The sequence below is a fragment of the Peromyscus maniculatus genome, chromosome 23 (genome assembly GCF_049852395.1).
Source record: "Peromyscus maniculatus bairdii isolate BWxNUB_F1_BW_parent chromosome 23, HU_Pman_BW_mat_3.1, whole genome shotgun sequence".
NCBI lineage: Eukaryota > Metazoa > Chordata > Mammalia > Rodentia > Cricetidae > Peromyscus > Peromyscus maniculatus.
In genome coordinates this window covers 23,745,844-23,766,418 of record NC_134874.1, presented here as the reverse complement: position 1 = coordinate 23,766,418, position 20,575 = coordinate 23,745,844, and the positions used below count along the sequence as shown (strand labels likewise).

The 20,575-nt window shown below is 42.4% G+C and overlaps 1 protein-coding gene across 5 annotated transcripts in view; it reads left to right on the top strand.

Annotated features, from left to right (window-relative positions):
• Auts2 (activator of transcription and developmental regulator AUTS2) overlaps nt 1–20,575 on the top strand; it is a 1,133,868-nt gene that overhangs the window by 435,462 nt on the left and 677,831 nt on the right. The window lies entirely within an intron of this gene.

The window sequence follows — 20,575 nt, the reverse complement described above, 5'->3', positions numbered from 1 at the left end:
AAATAATGCGTATTGGGACAAATACGTGTCTGATTGCTACACAAAGTGCATAAAGTAAGTGGCCTTGTGTTCTGGAAAAGATAAAAAGAAAAATATTTCAAATGGTAAGAGAAGTCTATAGAAGGAAGGTTTCGAGAATAATTAGAAAAGGAGGAAATGGAATTCTACCCACCAGCGTGCCCCAAGCCAAATTCACAAGATAAACAGCCAAACTACTGAGAGGTTTCTTTTCTCTGAATCCCGAAGTTAAAGGATAATGTTTCATATGTCTCCGTGGCACTCACCAAAGTTTCATACTAAGCATCTTCTATTTTTTATGGTGTAGTCATCTCTTTTCAACCTGTTTTTAATTTCCAAAGGCTGGTAGCTTTCAGGGCATAGGCCTTTTGGAAATGTAACGCCCTATTTGCCATGTGTATTGTGGTCACACTGCCCCACTCTCTTGTGTGGTCTCAAAATTTTAATAACTTAATATTTTAATATGAGCCTCACACGCTGTATCCCCTTGTCACAAGAGAAATTAAAATAGTAAGCTGTTTAAATGTATGGGGCGGGCCGCGGAGAGATGCCAGAATCAGGAAATGAGGCTATTTGCTTGTTGCTTGAGAAACTGTGACCACGCTGAGCCCTTTCCCATCTGTCAGGCACTGTTCCGGACCCTATATTCAGTTCCTGTTCTTGTCTCTGTAACAAAAGCCCTGAGAAAGCAGCGTCAGGAAGGAAGCGTTTATTTTGGCTCACAGTTCAAGGGTTCAGTCCATGCACTGGGGAAAGCATGGCAGCGGAGAGAGCCAACTCTCTCCTTTATTATTCGATCTGGAACCCTAACCCATGGTATGGATGGTGCTGCCCACATTCAGGGTTGGTTTTATTACCTCACCTAACCCAATCTAGAAACTTCTTTGGGGTTGGGGATTTAGCTCAGTGGCAGAGCACTTGCCTAGCAAGTGCAAGGCCCTGGATTCGGTCCTCAGCTCCAGAAAAAAAAGAAACTTCTTTACAGATATGTTCAGAGGTTGTATCCTTCATGATTCTAGATTTTTAGATCCTCTCATGTTGACAGTCAAGATCAACCATCACAAACCTTAATACATAGGATTCCACGTAAGTACCATATCAGTACTAGCAAGCACTACCTCTTATTTACACATACATAAGAATGAAGTACATTTTTAACATTTGCATGAGGTATGTGTGATATAAGGGGTCACTGCTTGGCTTCTACCATGTGGGAACTGAATTTAAGTTACCACACTTTGAGCAAGCACTTTTGCTAAGTAAGCCATCGTGCCTTCCTAGGAACAGCATACTTGTAATATCAAAGTTTTCTCAATTATGAATATCGAATAATGAAATGGATTCTAAGTAGAGCACTGTGTTCTGTCCTATGCCTCTGATAAGTGTGGCCTCCATCTAAAATTCAGAAAGAACCATGACTCATCTGTCTTAGGGTTTCTATGGCTATGAAGAGACACCATGACCATGGCAACTCCTAAAAAGAAAACATTTAATTGAGGTTGTGGGTTATAGTTTCAGAGGTTCAGTCCATTATCATCATGACGGGTAGCATGGTGGCGTGCAGGCAGACATGGTGCTCCCTACATCTTGACCAGAAGGCAGCAGGAAGTCAACTGACCGTCACACTGAGTGAAGCTTGAGAAAAGAGATCTCAAAGCCCGCCCCCACAGTGACACACTTCCTTCAACAAAAGTACACATCCTAATAGTGCCACTCCCTTTGGGGGCCATTTGTTTTCAAACCTCCACACTGTCCAACTTTGTTTTTCAGACAGAGAGACAGAAACAGGCTTTGCTAGCTCATGCCTATATAATCCCATCAGTTGAGAGGCCGAACTAAGATTGGCATGAGTTCAAGGACAACCTGGCTACAGAATGGGTTCCTGTTTTTTATTTTCTGTTTGCTTCCCTTTTTATAAAGTTCTTCCTTCTAGCCAGTATTTCACAGGTTGTCCATTATGGTTCTGAGATGAAATATGTGTCAGCCAATCAAAGGGAGTTCATGTGTTGAATGAGGTCTTTCCGATGCTGGTATGTTAGGAGGTTCTAGAATTTTTAGGAGGTAGAGCCTTTCTTGAGGGAGTCCTGTCTTTGAAGGTAATACCTTGTCCTTGGTTCATTTTCTTTCCTCCTGATTTTTGTTCCTTCTACCCATAATCTTCTAGGACCATGGGGCCAAGTAACCTTGACTGAATGTCTGGAACCATGACCAAAATAAAACAACTTTATAAGTTCTTCATGCAGGTTGCAGGTTGTTGAATTCTTCACAGCAAGACAAAAGCCAACTCTTAAGACACTTGAAATGGAAAGCTCCTCGCTTCAGGAGAAAGTAAAGCTCTGTCTGCAAAGTGAGACTGACTATGCATGAGCATTTTAACAGACCCGCTTCTATGGGATTGGGGAAACGGCTCAGAGAGAGTGAGAGCAATTGGTACACAGGCTGGAAGGCTTGAGTTCAGATCCCCAGCTTGCAGATAAAGAGCTGTGTGTCTTTATGTATTCCCACTGCTGCAGGACAACAGAGACAAGGATCGCTGGGGCTGGTTGGCTGCCAGTCTAGCTCCAGGTTCAGTGAGAGACCCTGCCTAGAGAAAATCGGGTAGAAAGAGATAGAGAGTGGAACATCCAGTGTCTTCCTCTGGCCAATGCACAAGCGCAGGGCATGCTTAACCACATGCACTTGTAAGATGCACCCAAGTGTGTGTATGGGCTCCTTGAGGAAGAGTCACCCTCATCTTAGCTTTAACCACAGTAGCCAGTTAGTAGCCCTCGGGTTACTTTCCAGGAGGTAACTAAGAATTCCCCCTCTCTTTCTTTTGATCAGTAAGATTATATGGTGTTCTTTTGTTTTTTCAACAGCATCTTTTGTCTTGGAATGATCTTGACATTCTGATCCTCCTGTCCCTGTTCCTCTGAGTGCTGGTGTTTTAAGTGTGCACCCCTGTGCCCACTTCATGTGGTGGTTGGGATGGAAGTGTGCACATGTTGGGCCAGAGGCAATACTTACTTATGTTTCACCTGCATTTTTGTTCATTTTGCCCTTTTTCTTCAAAAATGTGTCAGCACAGAGCTCAGGATCCTGCTGTCCTATTCTGCCCCTGCTTTCCAGCTGTCTGTCATCTCTCCTCTGGGAGCCTACAGGAATGCACACCACACAGGACCCCTTCATGGGTAAGGTCAGCAGCAAAGACACCATCTTCCCAATTTTTCCTTAAGACTTTGCTCTCTCCCAATAGCGGAGAGTAGCGGGAGGGCACACATAGGCCTTTTAATTCCCGAGTTCAGAGTTCCCGGATCACCGTCTTTTTCTCAGTGTCAGACGAGCAGGCACCCCTCACTACAGAAGAGCCCCTACACGTCCCCAGTGGGTGTGGGTTTCTCTGAAGCTTCTGCCGCTCAGGGAATGAAGGCTTTGGGTTGTGTTCGGCACCCGACTGCAGCAGACTGCTTTTTATCCCTTTAGAGAGTCCTGTTTGTCTGCCCTCTGTCAAGGGCTGGTGTACACCGTGCTGATTTAGAGCTAACTGGGAAGATTAGAGATGCCCGGTATGGAGCTGTTAGCCAGATGAGAATGGTGCCAGCATCCCCTGACCCGGCTCCGCAGAGAGGTCTGCTCTGCCACACATGCTCATCAACAAGAAAGCCCACTTCACGCAGGCTTTTATACCCAGGTCAGTTCCACAAATAGTTGCTTTCACACTGTTGTGTTGCAACAGTAAGCAACACAAATCCAGCAAGCAGAGTGGACAATGGTTGCTTTAACCCTGAGACCAAAGGAAGTGGTTTACCCTCCTCATCATCCACCAGCAATAGGACTTCCTGTCACTCCTGTGGACTGGCACCTGATTTCCTTCTCCCAGGAGCCCTTGAAGAGGGTTAGCTTAGTGCTGCTCATTGTTTTCGCCTGGAGATAAAATCTCGTCTTACTTGGTCAGAAAGACATTGAGGTAGAGACTGGGAGTGTGGTTTGCTAGTTGACTGCTCTCCTAGCATGCACAGAGCCCTGGCTCTATCCCAAGTACCTCGTAAATCCTGCCTGGGAATGGATACCTGTAATCGCAGCACCCAGGGTAGAAGCAGAAGGTTCATGAGTTCAGATTTATTCTCAGCTACATAGTGAGTTCGAGGCCAGCATGGGCTACATGAAACCTTGTCTCAAAAACAACCCAAATTTACCATTTGATGGACCCTGACAGGGTGAAGCCTCATGCCAGAATGATCAGTGGAATCTGATAGTTAGAATGGAGATGTTCTCTTAGGCAGGTTTCTCTGTGATGCAAGGTGTCACATAGTAAAATTTCTTAACGCCACATGATGCTGTCCTGGGTTGCTTTATTTGCTGTCTGTCTCTCACTCCTTCGCTGTCTTAGGTGTCACTTCATTGGTTGGTCATATACCTTCTCTAAGATTTCATCTTTGGTGGATGGTTGTAAACATGTATAACCCTCGCCCGAAACATAGCATGGGAACAAACCTTCCTTTTGAATGCTGGGGGCTGGGGACTCACAAGTGCCGAAGTACACGTGCAGAGGTCAGAGAACAAATTTGAGAGTTGGTTTTCTCCTTCCACTTTGCTGAGCAGTTTTTCTCTTGTTTCTGCTGTGCTGTGTACTCCAGGGTAACCGGTTCTCAAGCTTTGGGGCGATTTTTCCTGTCTGAACTTCCCATCTCCCCATGGGTAGGAGTGCTGGTATTACAGATGTGGACCACTGCATGCAGCTTTTCGTGTGTGTTCTTGGGATCAAGCTCAGTTTGTCATGCTTGGATCATTTGGGTTTTTACCCACTGAGCCAGCTCCCTGGCTAATGAGTCCATTTTGGAATTTTATTCTTACCATCCCATTCACCAGCAATTCCTATTCTCCCCAGCCTTCTCTGAAGTATAATTTGGTGATCTGTCTCATTAAAAAAAAAAAAAAACAAAAACCACCTTTCTTTCCCCCTTTTTCTTTGATGTAAAGGAAATTGAATAGACATACCAGCGCATTAAATTCATAAGAAAGAAAAGTCTTAATTTATCATCAGAACCCATGGGAGCATGCTGGGAATGATGTTCACGTGTTCACTTGTAGAGCTCAAGAGGCAGAGGCAGGTGGATCTCTTCGAGTTTGGGCCAATCTTATCTCCACAAGGAGACCTTATCTCAAAACAAACAAGTGAGCAGACAAGCAGGAACCCAGTGATGGGGAGCACCGAAGTCTTTGTCAGCTGAATGTTCTTCTGAATTGTGTCTTGACCAAAAAGGAATTGGACTTTTGAAGGTTTTTCCTGAATTATCTTTGTACCCTGGGGAGGGGGTGTGGCCATTACTGTAATATTAAGGAAAACCGTTTTTAAAGTATTTTTAAAGTATTATAATGCAATAATAAATTTCATGCGTAGTATTATGAATTTTTATATCTCTTAAATTCTGAATTGGCAATCCATAATTCTTTCTGTATATGGTTAGGTACAAAATGATAGGATGTGTGTCTTTAGTGTGAGTTAACATACCCATTAGTCTTAACCCTAATAAATCCTTTGTGGGTAGACCATTTGAAAATCACCCTAACCAGCTGATCATCATAAAGTAGTCTGTTCGTCGTTATAGTCACGTGTCCTGTCTGAGATGTTGTCCCTTTGACCTAGCCTGTGGAACGCCAGTTTGCTCTTTGCTCTTAATACACTTGTTTTAATCCCACAGATAATGAGGAACACACAGTGTTTGTATTTCTGTGCTTGATGTGTTTAATTTAGTTGAATATTCTCTAATTTGATCCATGTTATTGTAAACAGTAGGAATTTCTTTCTTTTTTAAGGTTAAGTAGTATTTCATTATGTATATCCAGCTTCTTTAAAAAAAATCCATTTACTTTTTGACTTTACAGTTTAATGAAGTTTATTTATTTATTTATTTATTTATTTATTTATTTATTTATTTATTTATTTTTGAGACACGGTTTCTCTGTAGCCCTGGCTGTCCTGGAATTAATTTTGAAATATTTATTTTATTTCTAAGTATGCCTATGTCTGTGTATCTGCCATGTGTGCACAGTGCTCAACGTCAGAAGAGGCCATGAGATCCCCTGAAACTGGAGTTCCAGGCTCTTGTGAGCCCCCTCAAATGGACATGGAGAACTGAACTCAGGTCCTGAATGAACTCTTTACAGCCCTCTGTAAAGAACAGTGTTTGCTTTTAACAGCTGCACCTTTTCTCCAGTTCTCTGAAGTTTTTTAAGTTTCTATTTTCTAGATCTATAACCCAGTAAATAATTCATAGTATCTTGAAAGTTTTCATTTAAAACAGAACACTCGATGGGGCTGGGCTTTCCCTCCCTTACTTTTCTCTCTTCCTGTCCGTGCCTGTATTGAGGTCTTCACACCCTCCAGTGCATATTCATAGCCCTCTTCAGGTGACAGGGAGGAGGCTTGCTGACTCACAGGATCCTGTCGGATTTGGTGTGCATTCTTCCCGGCTCCCATGCTGTGACACTCAATTTCACCTTGGTCAAGAGCAGGTTGATAGTGAGCAGTGGAGGAAGAGTCCAACTTAGCATCCTTAGGATACATTTCCATTGCTGCCTTTTCCCTAACAACTGTCAGCCGAGCACCGAGTCCTCAAAAGTTTAAGACATTTGACTTCTCTCCCTTAGATTTGCTCAGCTAACTGCAAGTCAATACAGCCTCCTTCGGAGCGAGGAAGGGAATTAAGAGTCTAAGAATGCAATATACATAATCAAGGAGTGCAATTATAAGTAACAAGGAGGAATCTTTTGCACTTAGGAAAATTGTGAGGCTTTCTGGAAGTGAAACCCTCTGACTTTTAGGGAGGAGAAAATGGAACAGTCCCCTCTCCAGACCCTGGAAAGCATCTGTGGAATGCCGGTGCTAACTTTTCAGACTGTTGGTTCATTTTGATGCCTTCATTGTCTGCGACATAACTGAGAGACACAAACAGATTTGAGGAAGATCCTCATATAACCAAAATACTCTGTTAACCAGGAGCTGATCAACTTAGGCCATTTGTGGGTTTGTGTTTTGTATATGTGTGAGTACATACAGGTGGGGGCCTGAGGACTGTCTTTGTTCTGTGTGTTTTTGAAACATAATTTCTCACTACCCTGGAACTCACAAAATACACTAGTTTGTCTGCCTGGGGAGTCCCTGGAATCGACCTGTCTCTGCATCCCCTGCTTACTCTATGTAGACACTGAGATCAAATTCAAGTCCTTATGCTCTCAATGCAAGTCCTTTACCAACCGAGACATCTCTGTATACCAAATGATAGTATTTCCATATTTTGAAATTTTATACGGAAAGCAAATATACTTTTTTTTTTTTTTTTGGTTTTTTCGAGACAGGGTTTCTCTGTGTAGCTTTGCGCCTTTCCTGGAACTCACTTGGTAGTCCAGGCTGGCCTCGAACTCACAGAGATCCACCTGGCTCTGCCTCCCGAGTGCTGGGATTAAAGGCGTGCGCCACCATCGCCCGGCAAGCAAATATACTTTTAAAGAATATTTAACATAAGAAATATATTTAGTATATCTTAATTTTGTTATGAAAGTGTTTACATACAAGACCATTTAAATTATGTATAGAAAATGAGAAGCTAGTGTGGGGAACACTTGTATGTAATTCCAACATTCTGGAGGCGATTGCAAGAAGATTATTAAATGGGTGTCTAACCTGAGCTATATAGGGATGTTAAGAAAGGAGTGGATGCCGGGGAGGGAGGAAGGGAGGCAGGCAGGAAGGCAGAGAAAAAGGACATACAAGGTAAGCACATTCACAGTGATTAGCTTTTAATTATCAATACATGTGAGGACAAGTCAATGTATCAACGGTTTGACCATTCCTATCATTTTTGTTTCGGAGGTCACTGTATAGTCCTTGGCATTCCTTCTGACCTAATATTTCCACCATGGCAGGGGTTCGTTAGGACCTCATCCTCATCATCTGAGTGGATTTAGCAATGGTTCATACTGCATGCAGTTTATCAGAAGAAAGGCAGTCAGACAAAGTCAGCGATTAAGTCAGTCACTGGGCTGCCTGTCACATCTTTGCCTGACAAAAGCTTTCTTACCAAAGCAGAGGTGCTTAAGTAGCCATAGAGAAGTGACACACACGTCAGGGGGAGATCCAAGCCGTCCTTCCCTTTGCCTTGGGCATGTGCACTTTTTGAAGAAGTGGGATTCTCAGCCTGAGACCTTTCAGTAAGCAGTGATAATCCACCAGGATTGAGGCAGTCATCCCAGACTAGAGATTTCCTTTCAGTGCTAAGGTATTTGACTGCCGTTCACATCTGAATGGATTCCACGTCCTTTTCTAAAGCGTTAGGGGCTAAGGCTAAGTCCTGTACCCTTTTAAGTATGTGGCCAACTTAACTCGAGGCAAAGCAGAGCTTCAGGGTGATTAGATTAGTTGTGCAGGATGGAGAGACGGCATATCTCAGAGAGGAGGTTGTGAAACCACTCACTGGGCAGACAGCTCTACTCGTGTGTGGACCAAACTGGGTATCTGTGCGGTGTGTGTGTGTGTGTGTGTGTGTGTGTGTGTGTGTGTGTGTGTGTGTGTGTGTGTGTGTCCCACAAGGGCCATGTGGTTGTTTGAGTCATTACAGGACAACTCGTAGGAGTTGGTTCTTTTTTCCCACCATGTGGGTGCCTTTACCTGTTAAGCCATATTGCAGGTCCCTTGAATTATTTTTGAGAGGGTCTATGAATCAGCTTCCTTATTCAGTTAGCTTGGTGGCTAGTGAGTCCAGGGATCACTCTATCTCTGCTCCTACCTCTCCCAAGCACTGGGTTTTCACGTGCTCACTAAAGTGTCTGTACATTTTACATGGATGCTGGGGATCTGCGATCGATTCCTCATGCCTGTGTGGCAAGAGCTTTTCTGACTGAGCCTCCTCCCCACCTTTCCAATCCACTAGCCCTCTGCTCTTTGTGACATAGGAGCCACACATCCTGAATATGGATCTGTCCAGAGGTACATTTAGTCTCAGCATGTGCCAAGCCAGACTTTATCCTCTCCAGGAGTGTTCCGACACTCAAGTATTGATCCCTGAGTCATTTAGGACCGTGACTTCATTAATTTCTATCTGTGTAGCATAGGATCAATTAGGTCAGATTTTCCCTTTGTAATTAATCCTAGTTTCCAGGCTATAATGTGGCCAATAAATGTCTCTCTCAGTAATTCTGTCCTGCATGAGACTTCTCTATCCCATGTGCTGCTGACAGGTCTGTCACATGGTACTGCTCATTAGACATCAGCTACTTCCTGTGAAATTGACCCTGTTCATACCGTTGAGGACTCTATCTTAAAATCATTTACCCCACCTTAGGAAGAGAGTTAGCTCTCAACTATTAGTGCTCTCTTCAGAGTTGACCTGGGATGCCTTCTTAATTATTTGACCTTCCTTTCAACTTCTTTCTTATCTTCAGGATCAGGGTCTTGCTGGGTCGCTCTAACCAGCCTGGAAGTTGCTATGTAATCCAGGCTCACCTTGAGTCTGCAGGAGAACTTCCTGCCTCTGCCTTTCTAGTGCTGGGATAACAGGAGTGAGTGACCATCTCCATTTTTTTCCTTTCAGATTCTAACACATGAATTTCAGAGTATGTAACTAGCTTCTAAGTATTATTGGGGGAAAGGCCTGTTATATCAAGCACACACTTGTTACACCTTGTGGAACAAGTTATTATGTAATAATTATAAAGAATAGAAAATGAAAAGTGAAATATACAATGAAAAATTAAATGAGAGTCGGCTAATAGAATCAAGAAAAATCGGCATTAAACTCTTCATTTTCAATACTTTTACCCTACACAGGATGAGTGTCAAAACTTTATGTCTAGAGGCACCCCGTCCTGGGAGCTTTGGTTCTTAGCAGCAGTCAGAGAAGGAATTTGTGTTCTTTGATGAAAGCTCTGCCTCTCTCGGTACCCTTGCGTGCTTACAGGGGAGAGGGGAAGGAGCCTTTGCTGCCCGCACACTCAGTATAGTGGCTATGGGGGTTGGGGATGTTGGGGGTGTGCCAAAGATAGGTGTGCTTAAATTTGAACAACAATATTTGAACATATAAGAAGGCACTGGACACAACAGAGGGTCTTTACATTTGAAAATCCTTGTGTGCGGGAGATCGGAAAACCTGTCTGCCCTTCCCAAATTTCTTCTATATCTCATCATCAGTGATCAATTCACTGTGGGGGTTAAATGGTTGATCACCTTGAGCTTTCAATCAATTACCCCTGGAGCCACTGCTTGAAGAATCCGATTTCATGTGGAAATTCTGAGGAGTCGCTGTCTCAGGGTGCTTTCAGAAACAGGTGCCTTATAGAGCAGTCCTATGTTAATGGCTGGTCCCCTGTAGGGTTGGAGGGAAGGAAGGAACTTGGCATGCAGTTTTGTTATGCTGGAGAAGGGGATGCTGGTGCCTGCTTAGGGTCTCAGAAGATAGCAAATCTCTATGCCCTACCCTTGAGGGCACCTCTGGAGACTCTTCCTTATTGCTAGAGAGCAGTACCATATCCCCCCCCCCTCTCTGTGTGTGTGTTTTAATGTTTGTGTGTGTTCATATGCATGTGTTGGTATGCAGGAACACACATTTGTATGCATGTGCATATATGCGCAGAGACTAGAAGACAACCTTGGCCATCATTCCTCAGGTTCTGCTCACCTTTTTTTCATCTGACTGGTTTGGAACTCTCCAAGTAGGCTATACTAGCTGTTCAGGCAGCCCCAGGGGTCTGTCTCCTTTTACCTAGCACTAGAATTACAAGCACACACCACCACACTTGATATTTTTTTTAAGGTTGTTTCTGGGAATCGAACTTAGGTCCTCATTTTTAAGAGATAAGCACTCTACTATCTTGTATTCCCAACTCGCAGTCATCATTCTTGAAGGCTTCCTGTGGTATGAGGGACTCCTGTCTCATCCCTCCCACTCCTATAGTAGATGTCACAGAGAGAGTGTCTGTCATCCACACAGCTGTGGGGGCGGGCAGGGGGTGGGGGGATATATGTTCTCATTTTAGCAGGTGGCTGAGTGGTCGCTGGTTGTCAGCATGCTCCCCACAAACCCTCCCCCCATATTGGCTTGTTGCTACAGGGTCCGGTGCTAGCAGATTACCACTGTGTAGCTCGTCATTTTCGATTTTCTTGAACCTATTTCTCCCGTCTACTGAGCTTGCCAGGGCTTGCCTCCATTCAGACACCTCACAATTCCTCAGAATCTCTATCCCCATCAGATGGTTCGATCTCCGAGAAATTTAGCCCGAGGCGTTTAGACAAAAAAAGAAATATTGTGGCCGGGGAAGCATTCAAGTTAGAGGAGGCAGCCAGGGCTGTTTTATTACTTAGGCCTGTGTCACCTGTGATGACCCAGGAGAGCAGAGAATATTGATCGCTTGTCACTCAAGGCAGTCAGCAGATTGCATTGACAAAGCTTGGCGGGTCTCTAATAGCAGGGTTCCTGGCCTTGGCTCCGGCCCAGGGGAGAACTCCACAGGGCCTATTACTCGACAGCTTTTAACTCTTGCACTGACAAAAGCAAGGACATGATTTCACATTTCACAGCTACAAATGATTTTTCCTGCTCCCTTCATCCCCTTTATAATTGCACTTTTTTTTTTTTTTTTTTGGTCTCCTTTTCTGACTTACCATCCCTCCCATGATCTTTGCTCACCCCTCCTTCCCTGTTAGACATTCCAGGTGGTGGTGGTGTTTATTCTGTATGTGCACGGGCTTGTAAGTATTTGCATGCATGAATGTGTGTGCACGTGTTTGGAGGCCAGAGGTCAATGTCGGATGTCTTTCTTGATGTTTCTCCACATTACGTATATTTTGAGGCAAGGTCCCATTTGAACCCAGAGCTTGAAGATTTAGTTAATCAAGCTGGTGAGGCTGTTCTTTGGATCCCTGTCTGCTCATGCATGTTTAAATTACAGATAGACTTTCATGCCTGCAGCCTGCATTTATCTGGGTGCTAGGGAGCTGAACTCTGGTTCTCCTGATCCCATGGGAAGCACTTTGTTCACATTTACACATGCACATACACATGCACACACATTACTCCCCCTCCCCCACCCCTCACACACAGAGAGAAATGCTAATAGCATCTCACTGAAACATAAATGATCATCTATGAAGTTGCTAGCATAGAAACATTTATTTATCTCTTTATTATCTGTTTGTGTGTTTATTTATTTAACCTTTCTTCCTGCCCCCTTATATGTCTAAAGGTCCAAGAAGGCAGAATAAGAATGAACTATTTATGTCAACCTTAGGGGCCTCAGTGGCACTCCCAGAGGCAGAAGTGTGAAATTACAGCCAATGTCTGTGGACCCATTAATATTCTATGACACTTCCAGCCACTTTGAATTAAAATACTTATCTGTGAAAGGTTTTATAATTCATATGACCCGAAATAATTCTCACCTAATTAGATTTTGTCAACTGAATAATTCCGTCTCGTGTTGCTTCCACAGAATAATTTAAGCACTGTATTTTATTCTCAGAATAGCTGTAAATGTCAAATTAATTTTGTTGACACGACCAACATGTAGAGGAGCTACTTGGCAGACTTGTTTGTCAACTGAATATATTATGGTTCCCCACAAAATATGTAGCTTGATCAGACTTAGCTGCCTTTTGCAGTTTGTTGCTTCCTAAAAGGACATCTCTGGCTTGGTTACAAAATGGTTTGAGCTGGACCGGAGACATAGCTCAGTGGTTAAGAGCACTTGCTGTTCTTAAAGAGGACCAGAGTTCCATCCCTAATACTCTTGTGGGTCAACTCCAGCTCCAGCGTATCCAATGCCTTCTTATGGCCTCTGCATGCACCTTCATTCATATGTACATATACGCAGCTAAAATTAGAAACAAAGCATTGTTTAAAAATGACTCCAGTTTGGATGCTTGTATGGTTGGAAACTCTTAGAAGGGGAAGATGTTTCTTCTGTTAGGATTCTGTGTACAGTGTCTTTCCCCTGGGGAGTTAGCTTTCCATCATGGTGAGCCTGGATCCTGTGTAATTGCCTCCATGTTTATTACATACCCTGTTAATGCCAGGGGTTCCTTAGTGGACACTGACCGTACATAAATCATTTCCAAGTCTCACCCTATTTGTTTTGGACTGTCACTTTACTTGGACCCTTTGCTAGTTTCTTTTCTTTTGCTGCGATAAAACACCCCGACTAAAGCAGCTTAGGGCAGGAAAGGATTTATTTGGCTTACAATTGCAGGTCACAGTCCATCAGTGAGGAAAGTCGGGAAAAGAATGGTGTTTGCTGGCTCACTTTCTGGCTGGCTGGCCGGCCGGCTGGCTGGCTTATGCATTGTGAGCTCTCTTGTATAGCCCAGGACTACTGCAATCTCTCTTCACTCAGATCACTGTACTAATCAAGACCCAAGGACTTACGATATTTATAGGGGAGAAGAAAGTGAATTTTAGAAACTATAGTCCAATTAGCTTGCTGTCAATCCTGAAAATATTGTAGAAGATGTTGCTCATTAAAGCTTTATGGCAGCTGGGAGATGGAGCTCAATTGTCAAAATCTTGCCAGATAGCTATAAGGACATGAGTTCAATCTCCTGATACTGACATTAATAACAACAACACTTGGTATGGTGGCACATATTGAAATCTCAGCTCACAGATGCGAGGATCCAGGTAGCTCACTGGCCATCCTAGCCTACTTGACAAGGTCCAGACCAATGAGAGCCCCTGTCTCCAAACAGACAAACAAAAACAATAAAAACAAAAACAAAAGGAGGTAGGTATCTTCTGAGGAACATCTGAGGTGGACCTCTGGTCTCCATGTAAAGAGGCCACATATGTATATGTGCACATGCATACACACACATCATGAACACACACACACACACACACACACACATCATGAACACACACATCATGAACACACACACACACACACAAATTGTGAACACAAAGAATGACCTGTGATTGCATGCCCCAAGCTCTGGCTTCAAGTTTTTTTTTTGTTTTTGTTTTTGTTTTTTCTGTGTGATCTTAGTGAAGGTCAAATCCACATTCAGGTCAAATTTGATGCCTGGTGCAGAGAGATTAATATTGGGTGATAATGGGAGCGTGATCCCATAGGGACTGAAGTTGCTACAGCAATTCGAATCTAACAGCCTGAAGTGGTAAAGAGATGGAGATGCAATTCTGTATCTAGAGCTAAAAATACATTCATTTATTTTGTTTTTGCATGTGCACACACTTGTATGTTATGTGCTGCATATACATGCATGTGTGTGTGCATGTGCAGGACAGAGGTTGATATCAGGTGGTTGGGTATCTTCCTTAACTACTTGAATCCTAGACTTAACTGACTATTGAGCTTTAGGGACCCACAAGTTTTCTCTGACTTAATTTTTGGTCCATAAACCACCATATCTGGCTTCCTCCTGAATGCTGGGTCCTTGTGCTTGGCACAGTAAATGAGCCACCCTCCAAGTTCCTTAAAACTGCAACTTGATGATGTAGACAGAGACAATGAAAACAGTTCAACCCCAGCTTCCTGGTGGAGCCTTTCATTCCCAGCATGTGCAGAGAAAGTTATCCAGGTGGATGAAGACACTGGCAATCATGTCCTATTAGAAATGGTTGAAAGAACTGGAGACATATAGCCTGGAGGGCTGTATGATAGGTGTCTTCAATTATTTAAAGGACTGTCATGTAGATGAGTAATTGGACTTACTCTAAAAGTTCCCAAAGGACAGACGATAAAGCAGTGGGTAGAAGATACAGGTAGACCCAATGGAAGAAGAAAAACGTTCTGCAGTTTCAGCTGTCTAGAAGAGAGATGGGCAATTATTTGGTGGACTTTGGCCACCAGGAATATGAAAGACAGATTTGACCTTTTAGGGATGTTTCTCCATGAAGAAAACAGGATCCAAGGTAGTCTCTGTTACATGTAGATGTGTGTCTGTTGTTAGACACTGCCAGGTAGCTGAACAAACACTTCATTCTCTTACTTGTGAGTACAGAATACTGAATAGAATCTAAGGGAGTGCAGTGGGGAAATGGACGGCAGCTCTGTCTTCCTCCATCATTCTCTGCCTTATGTTTTGAGTCAGAGTCTCTCCTGTTCCTGGAATTTACCAGGGCCTGCAAGCCCTATGGATCCACCTGTCTGCTCCCCTGTTGTTGGGGCAATGGATACGCACCACCATACAAGATAGGTTCTGCTGATCCCAAGACAGAGCATTGACTGAACAGCAGTATTTAATAGAATGATCTGTCTCCTCAGCCCCTATAAAGTACATTTTTTTTACTTGTAAACTATTTTCTACACATAATTTGTCGCAGTAAAATTTTTAGATAACAAAAATATCTCTGTATATATATACATACACACACATATATTTCATACATCTATTCCCAGAATTGGTTTGTTTACATGCCATATTTACAGTATAAATCAGAATAAAGCCTGGGGTTGGTTAGGATCCTGTGTAAATGGTGAGATTTTCCCTTCTAACATAACAAGAGTGTGAGATCCGGTTACAGCATATGAAGTCAGGGTATCGTACTCTACTGACTGTTGAACACTCCAAGGACAGAGTGCTTTTGGATATTAAAGTATAGTGGCTGTATTTAAATGAGCATTTGAGTGTGCTGAAGAGAGGTGTTAAATGTCATTAGGACTTTAGCAAAGCCTTGAATCCCACACATTTAAGGATAATTGAATGAGGAATAATAGGTTTGGACACAAAGCAGGCAATTTAGTTATCCATTGTGTTTGTGTCAAGGAGCAAATGCTTGAGGATTTATCCATTTGTGGTTTTCTCCGAGAGCTTAATCCATGAGGAGTAGGTGCTAGTGGCAGGGCTGAGGATCTTTTATAAAAGCAAAACAAAAACAAAAAAATGTTGCTCTAAGTAATTCAGTAACCAGTGAAATTTGGTGTCCCAGAAACCTCATTATTGTCAATGAAAAAAATCGTAAAATGTGAGGACAGTAACTTCAAAAGGAATAATTAAGGTTGTGGAACGAAATATTGTTCTCTTTCTTTCTCTTTAACCAGCTGAGAAAAATGAGATGATTGGTTAACAATAACAGGTACTCTTCTTGGTGAGATTTTGTGTTGAAGAATATTTTAACTTACTTCATTTTGTATTTATATTTTATTTGTTAGGTGAGTGTCCTGATGTTGCTCAATGTGACCTAGATTTCTTGATCCTCCTGCCTCAACCTCCTGAATACTGGGATTACAGACATGCACATCCATGTCCTGAATGTTTTATAAAATACAGTTGCTACTGTTTATAGTCAGAATTGTAAGGTGTGTCATAACTCTGAAAATCACTTTTAGTAAATAGAAATCTGAGTTCAGTTTATGGAATAGTAAATATGCAGAAGGAGAATTCTCTTGACTGACATTGACTTGAGGCAATGTTTACAAAGTTGATAGGTTTTAGAGCTATCACTACTCTCTTAGAGGACCAGAGTTCAGTTCCCAGCACTCATGTATGATGCTCACAACTTCCTGTAATTCTACCTCTCTGAGATGCAATGCCCTCTTTCCATATCCTAGGATACTTTGCCAATATGCATAAAACAACACAAAACCACACACATACACATGATTAAAAATAAAATCCTTTTTTAAAGAAACAGAAAAAAATGAAAGTTGCTAGGATTTCTTTGAAGTATTTGTGGTTGGCTCTGTTGAGTTGTCTGGTGTGGTGTGGCATGCACACATACATGCAAGCAGCAGGAGCGGTATTAGAAAGGTCGTGGTAACCTATCCAGGATCCATTACCAAAATAGTATTATTAATACTGAGTGAGTAATAATGTACCTATACAAAAATAAAATGTTTTTTCTAGCCTGTCTGGATTCCATGCCTGAAATGTTGATTTGCTAATACCTGGAACTTCCAAATTAAATTTTATGGTGTATGGATGATTTATTGTAATCTCCTACAAGGAAATTCATCTTAAAAAGTTATTCAAAGTCATTCTGTGCTGAGGCGGAGGAAACATTGCTAATGGGAAGCAGCAGTCAGCCTAAGATGAGAGGCTCCCTTGAGGACAGAGAGGAGGCTTAACTTGTTGAATGTGTTTTTAAAATATCTGTAGATACAGCGAAACTCTGAGTACTTTACTTCTGGTTTTAATGTTAGAATTCCCAAAGGCCCAAAATTGTGCCAAACAGTCTGAACTATGTCTGAAGTTCAAGAACAATCCACAGTGGGTCTAAAGACTTTAATCCTAGTTGGAAACTTTGAATGAGAAAGCTGGCCTTTTAGTTCTGCGTTCCTTCAACAAAATATCCGATTCCCTTTATGTATCCCTTAACCAACAACAGACTGCCTGATCTTCTCTATTAAAACATTTTTATATAAGGTCACTCTCAAATTCCTTAGTCTCAAAACTGAGTCATAGTTTGTTCTTTATTCCTCACCCATCTAGTCACTAGTCAATCCATCCAGTGCCTATAGGTGTTGGGAATGCTTTAGAAAATTAGGGCAGAAATATTCCTTCACATTGGTGGCCTTCTAGCTAGCCTTCCGGTATTGTTGTGTTTTCCTCCCTCTAACTTCGTGAAGACACTAAACCCTGAGAAGTGCCTTCCTTCCATCATTGTTTTCATGATGGTTTCCCCCATGATTGCGCTCCAGCTCTTGATTTGCTTATGAGTGCATTTCTGTGATACCTTCTGGCTGTTTTCAGTTGGCCAACACTTTGGGGTTAGCATGGTTAGGATGGATGATATTTACTATCAAGTTGATAGTATTTACAATCACCTAGGAGACAAGCTTCTTAGGGAATATCTATATTGGGTAATCTGTGGTGGGAAAATCCTCATTCTGGGCAGCACCAACCCGTGGTCTTGGAGCCCTGGACTGAATTAGAAAGCAAAAGTGAGCTTTCCTCTTTCTCTCTGCTTCCTGACTGCAGGTGCAATGTGACCATCACTCAAGCTTCCCCACTTTGAGGAACTGTACCCTGAAACTGTGAAAAAGAATAAACCCTTCTTTCCTTAAGTTTTTCATGTCAGTTTTTTCCCCCTCCCAACCAATTAGAACATAAAGTAATTCATTATCTATCTATCCCATACCTTGAGCGAGCATTCCCAGAAATTGAGTCTTTCCCCATGTCCTAGCTCTGTGGGCATCTCCTGTGGTTAGAAACCCTTCAAGCTATGTCTATCTCCATAATGGGGAAGGCTCTGTAGAGCAGGAATTCAAGGCAACTTGCCTCTGTCTCCTTTTTTTCTAGATGATTAGCAATCATCTCTGACATTCTCAAAGTCATCTTCAAAGATTACTCCTGTGCAGCATGTACACATATGTGAATTAATTTGTTCGTATGTAGTGATGTATGAGGGCTTCCATGTTCCTCTTTTATATTTGATAGCCTTAATAAGTTATAATTGTCACATAATGAACAGGTCCCAGTTATCTTACACAGTTTGATAAGTTTTGGCATTCACCTCCACCCATCGAAATGTCGACACAATTATGAAAATGGGGACTCTTATGACCGCAAAGGTTTCGTGAGTCATTGTCGTTACTCCCTTCTTCAGCTTTCTTTCTACCCCAATCCTAGCCTGTCCCCAGGCATGCGTGGAATTCTAGACTTCGGCATCTACGTGATCATGGAGATGTGTGTTTTGAGGGTCTGGTTTCTTTCACTCACCATAATTACTCTTTAATCTGTGCTATGGTTATATAAACACAATCATGGAGTACGCCTGTTTTTGGTTTGATTTTGGAGTCAGCATAATTAAGATTTATTTGTGTTACAGCTTATATAAATAGTTTACTTGTTGTTCAGTACGGCCCCATTCTCTGCGTATAAACTATTTGTTTTTTTATGTATTTGTGATGACAGCCATGTGAACTGTTCTTGTTTTTGTTGTAAGCAACTGTATACATTTGCGTGAGAGAACGTCATAGCTTATTTTCTATTGGATAGGTAACCTACGTGGGGAATGACTACATAATGTTTCAGGTATGCGATTAACATTTTAAGAAACTGAATGGTTGATGAGCTAGCTAAGTGGTTTGAGAGCATTTACTGTTTTTCCAGGAACCCAGATTTTGTGTCTCACAACCACCTGTAACTGCAGTTCCTGGAGATCTTCTGCCCACCTCTGGCCTCTGCAGGCACCAGCACTCACATACACACACATAGGCATATTAAACCAACAACAAAAGAAACTGCCGCAAATGTATGAGCCGTTTTACACACTCAGGAAGAGTGCACGGGAGTCGCGTGCCTTCCATATTCAGTTCTGAACTTGAACTGGTGCGTTTTCTTCATTGTAGTCACCGTGAAGTGTGTGCGGAAGTGCCTCCCTGTGCTTTTGAAATGTGTCTTGCTGAGCAGTCATGACGTTGACCATCTCCTTGTGTGTTCACTTGTAATCCCTTGACATTTCTGCTAGAGTTCCATCACCTTGAGAGTGTGCGTGAGACAAAGAGCTGAAAGGTACGAAGATGGACTTTTACCTACTGCTTTCAGAGGTCTCAGTCTATGATTGGTTAAGCCCATCACTGTAGACCTGTGAAAAGGCAGAGCATCCTGGCTGAAAGTGTGTATCTGTCAGAGAAAATCACTCACCCCTCTCCGCTTCCCCTTGTCCCTTTTCCCCCATCTTTTTTCCTCCCCTTCTTTCCTCCTTCTCTCCCTCCTCTTCCCTCCCTTTCCCATCTGCCTTCACCTCCAAAACAGACTGCATCCCCTCTTGAACAGGAAGCCATTCTATACCCTTACTTTTTCGAGTTGCTTTTTATTGCAAACAACAGCAACAATTACAATAAATGAACTAATACACTCAACTTTTTTTTTTTTCTGTCGCTCCCTTAAAGTTTACACTGTAATAATAAATGTCGCTAATACACTGGACTTCATTTTCTTTTCCGTCACCTCCTAAAGTTTCCACTCCCTCCTGAAAAGATCTGGGTTCGATTGCGGTGTTATTAGGTAATGGGAAGTGACTAAGTTGACACCCTAAGTGTACATAGTGTGTTGTCAGCATGGAATAATGAGACAGGACAGCCTGTCATCTCACTAGTGTGTCATTTGTTCTGCCAGGGAATGAAAGTCCTTGCATGGAATGTGAGACAACAGTCTAGAGCCAAACTCTGATACCATTTTCTCAATCACAGGACTGTGTGTTTTCCTACTCTTGAGATTATTGGTCGACAGGAGACCTTCATCCGATTATACGTACAATATTTGTTTCCTGTTTATGACCTGCAGTTTTATTGTCGTAATGGGGTCATTGAGCTAGGTGTGGTGACACACATACTTGTAATCCCAGCATTCAGACAGTCAGGAAGGTCACCCAATAGTTCAAAACTTGGTTGGTCCATATAGTGAGTTCCAGGCTATCCACGGGTACTTAGCGCATATGCCTCTCCCAAGGTATCTTAAATTTGGAAGTTTAAGTTTTGTTGATGAAACTTCAATAGTTTTTGCTTTTATATTTCATCCTTTTGTGTCGTACCTCAGGCATCATGTATAACCCACTGCTATAAGATTTCCTCTACAATTTCTTCTGAAAGACTTGCAGTTCTAACTTTGATAGTTTGGGTATGTGAT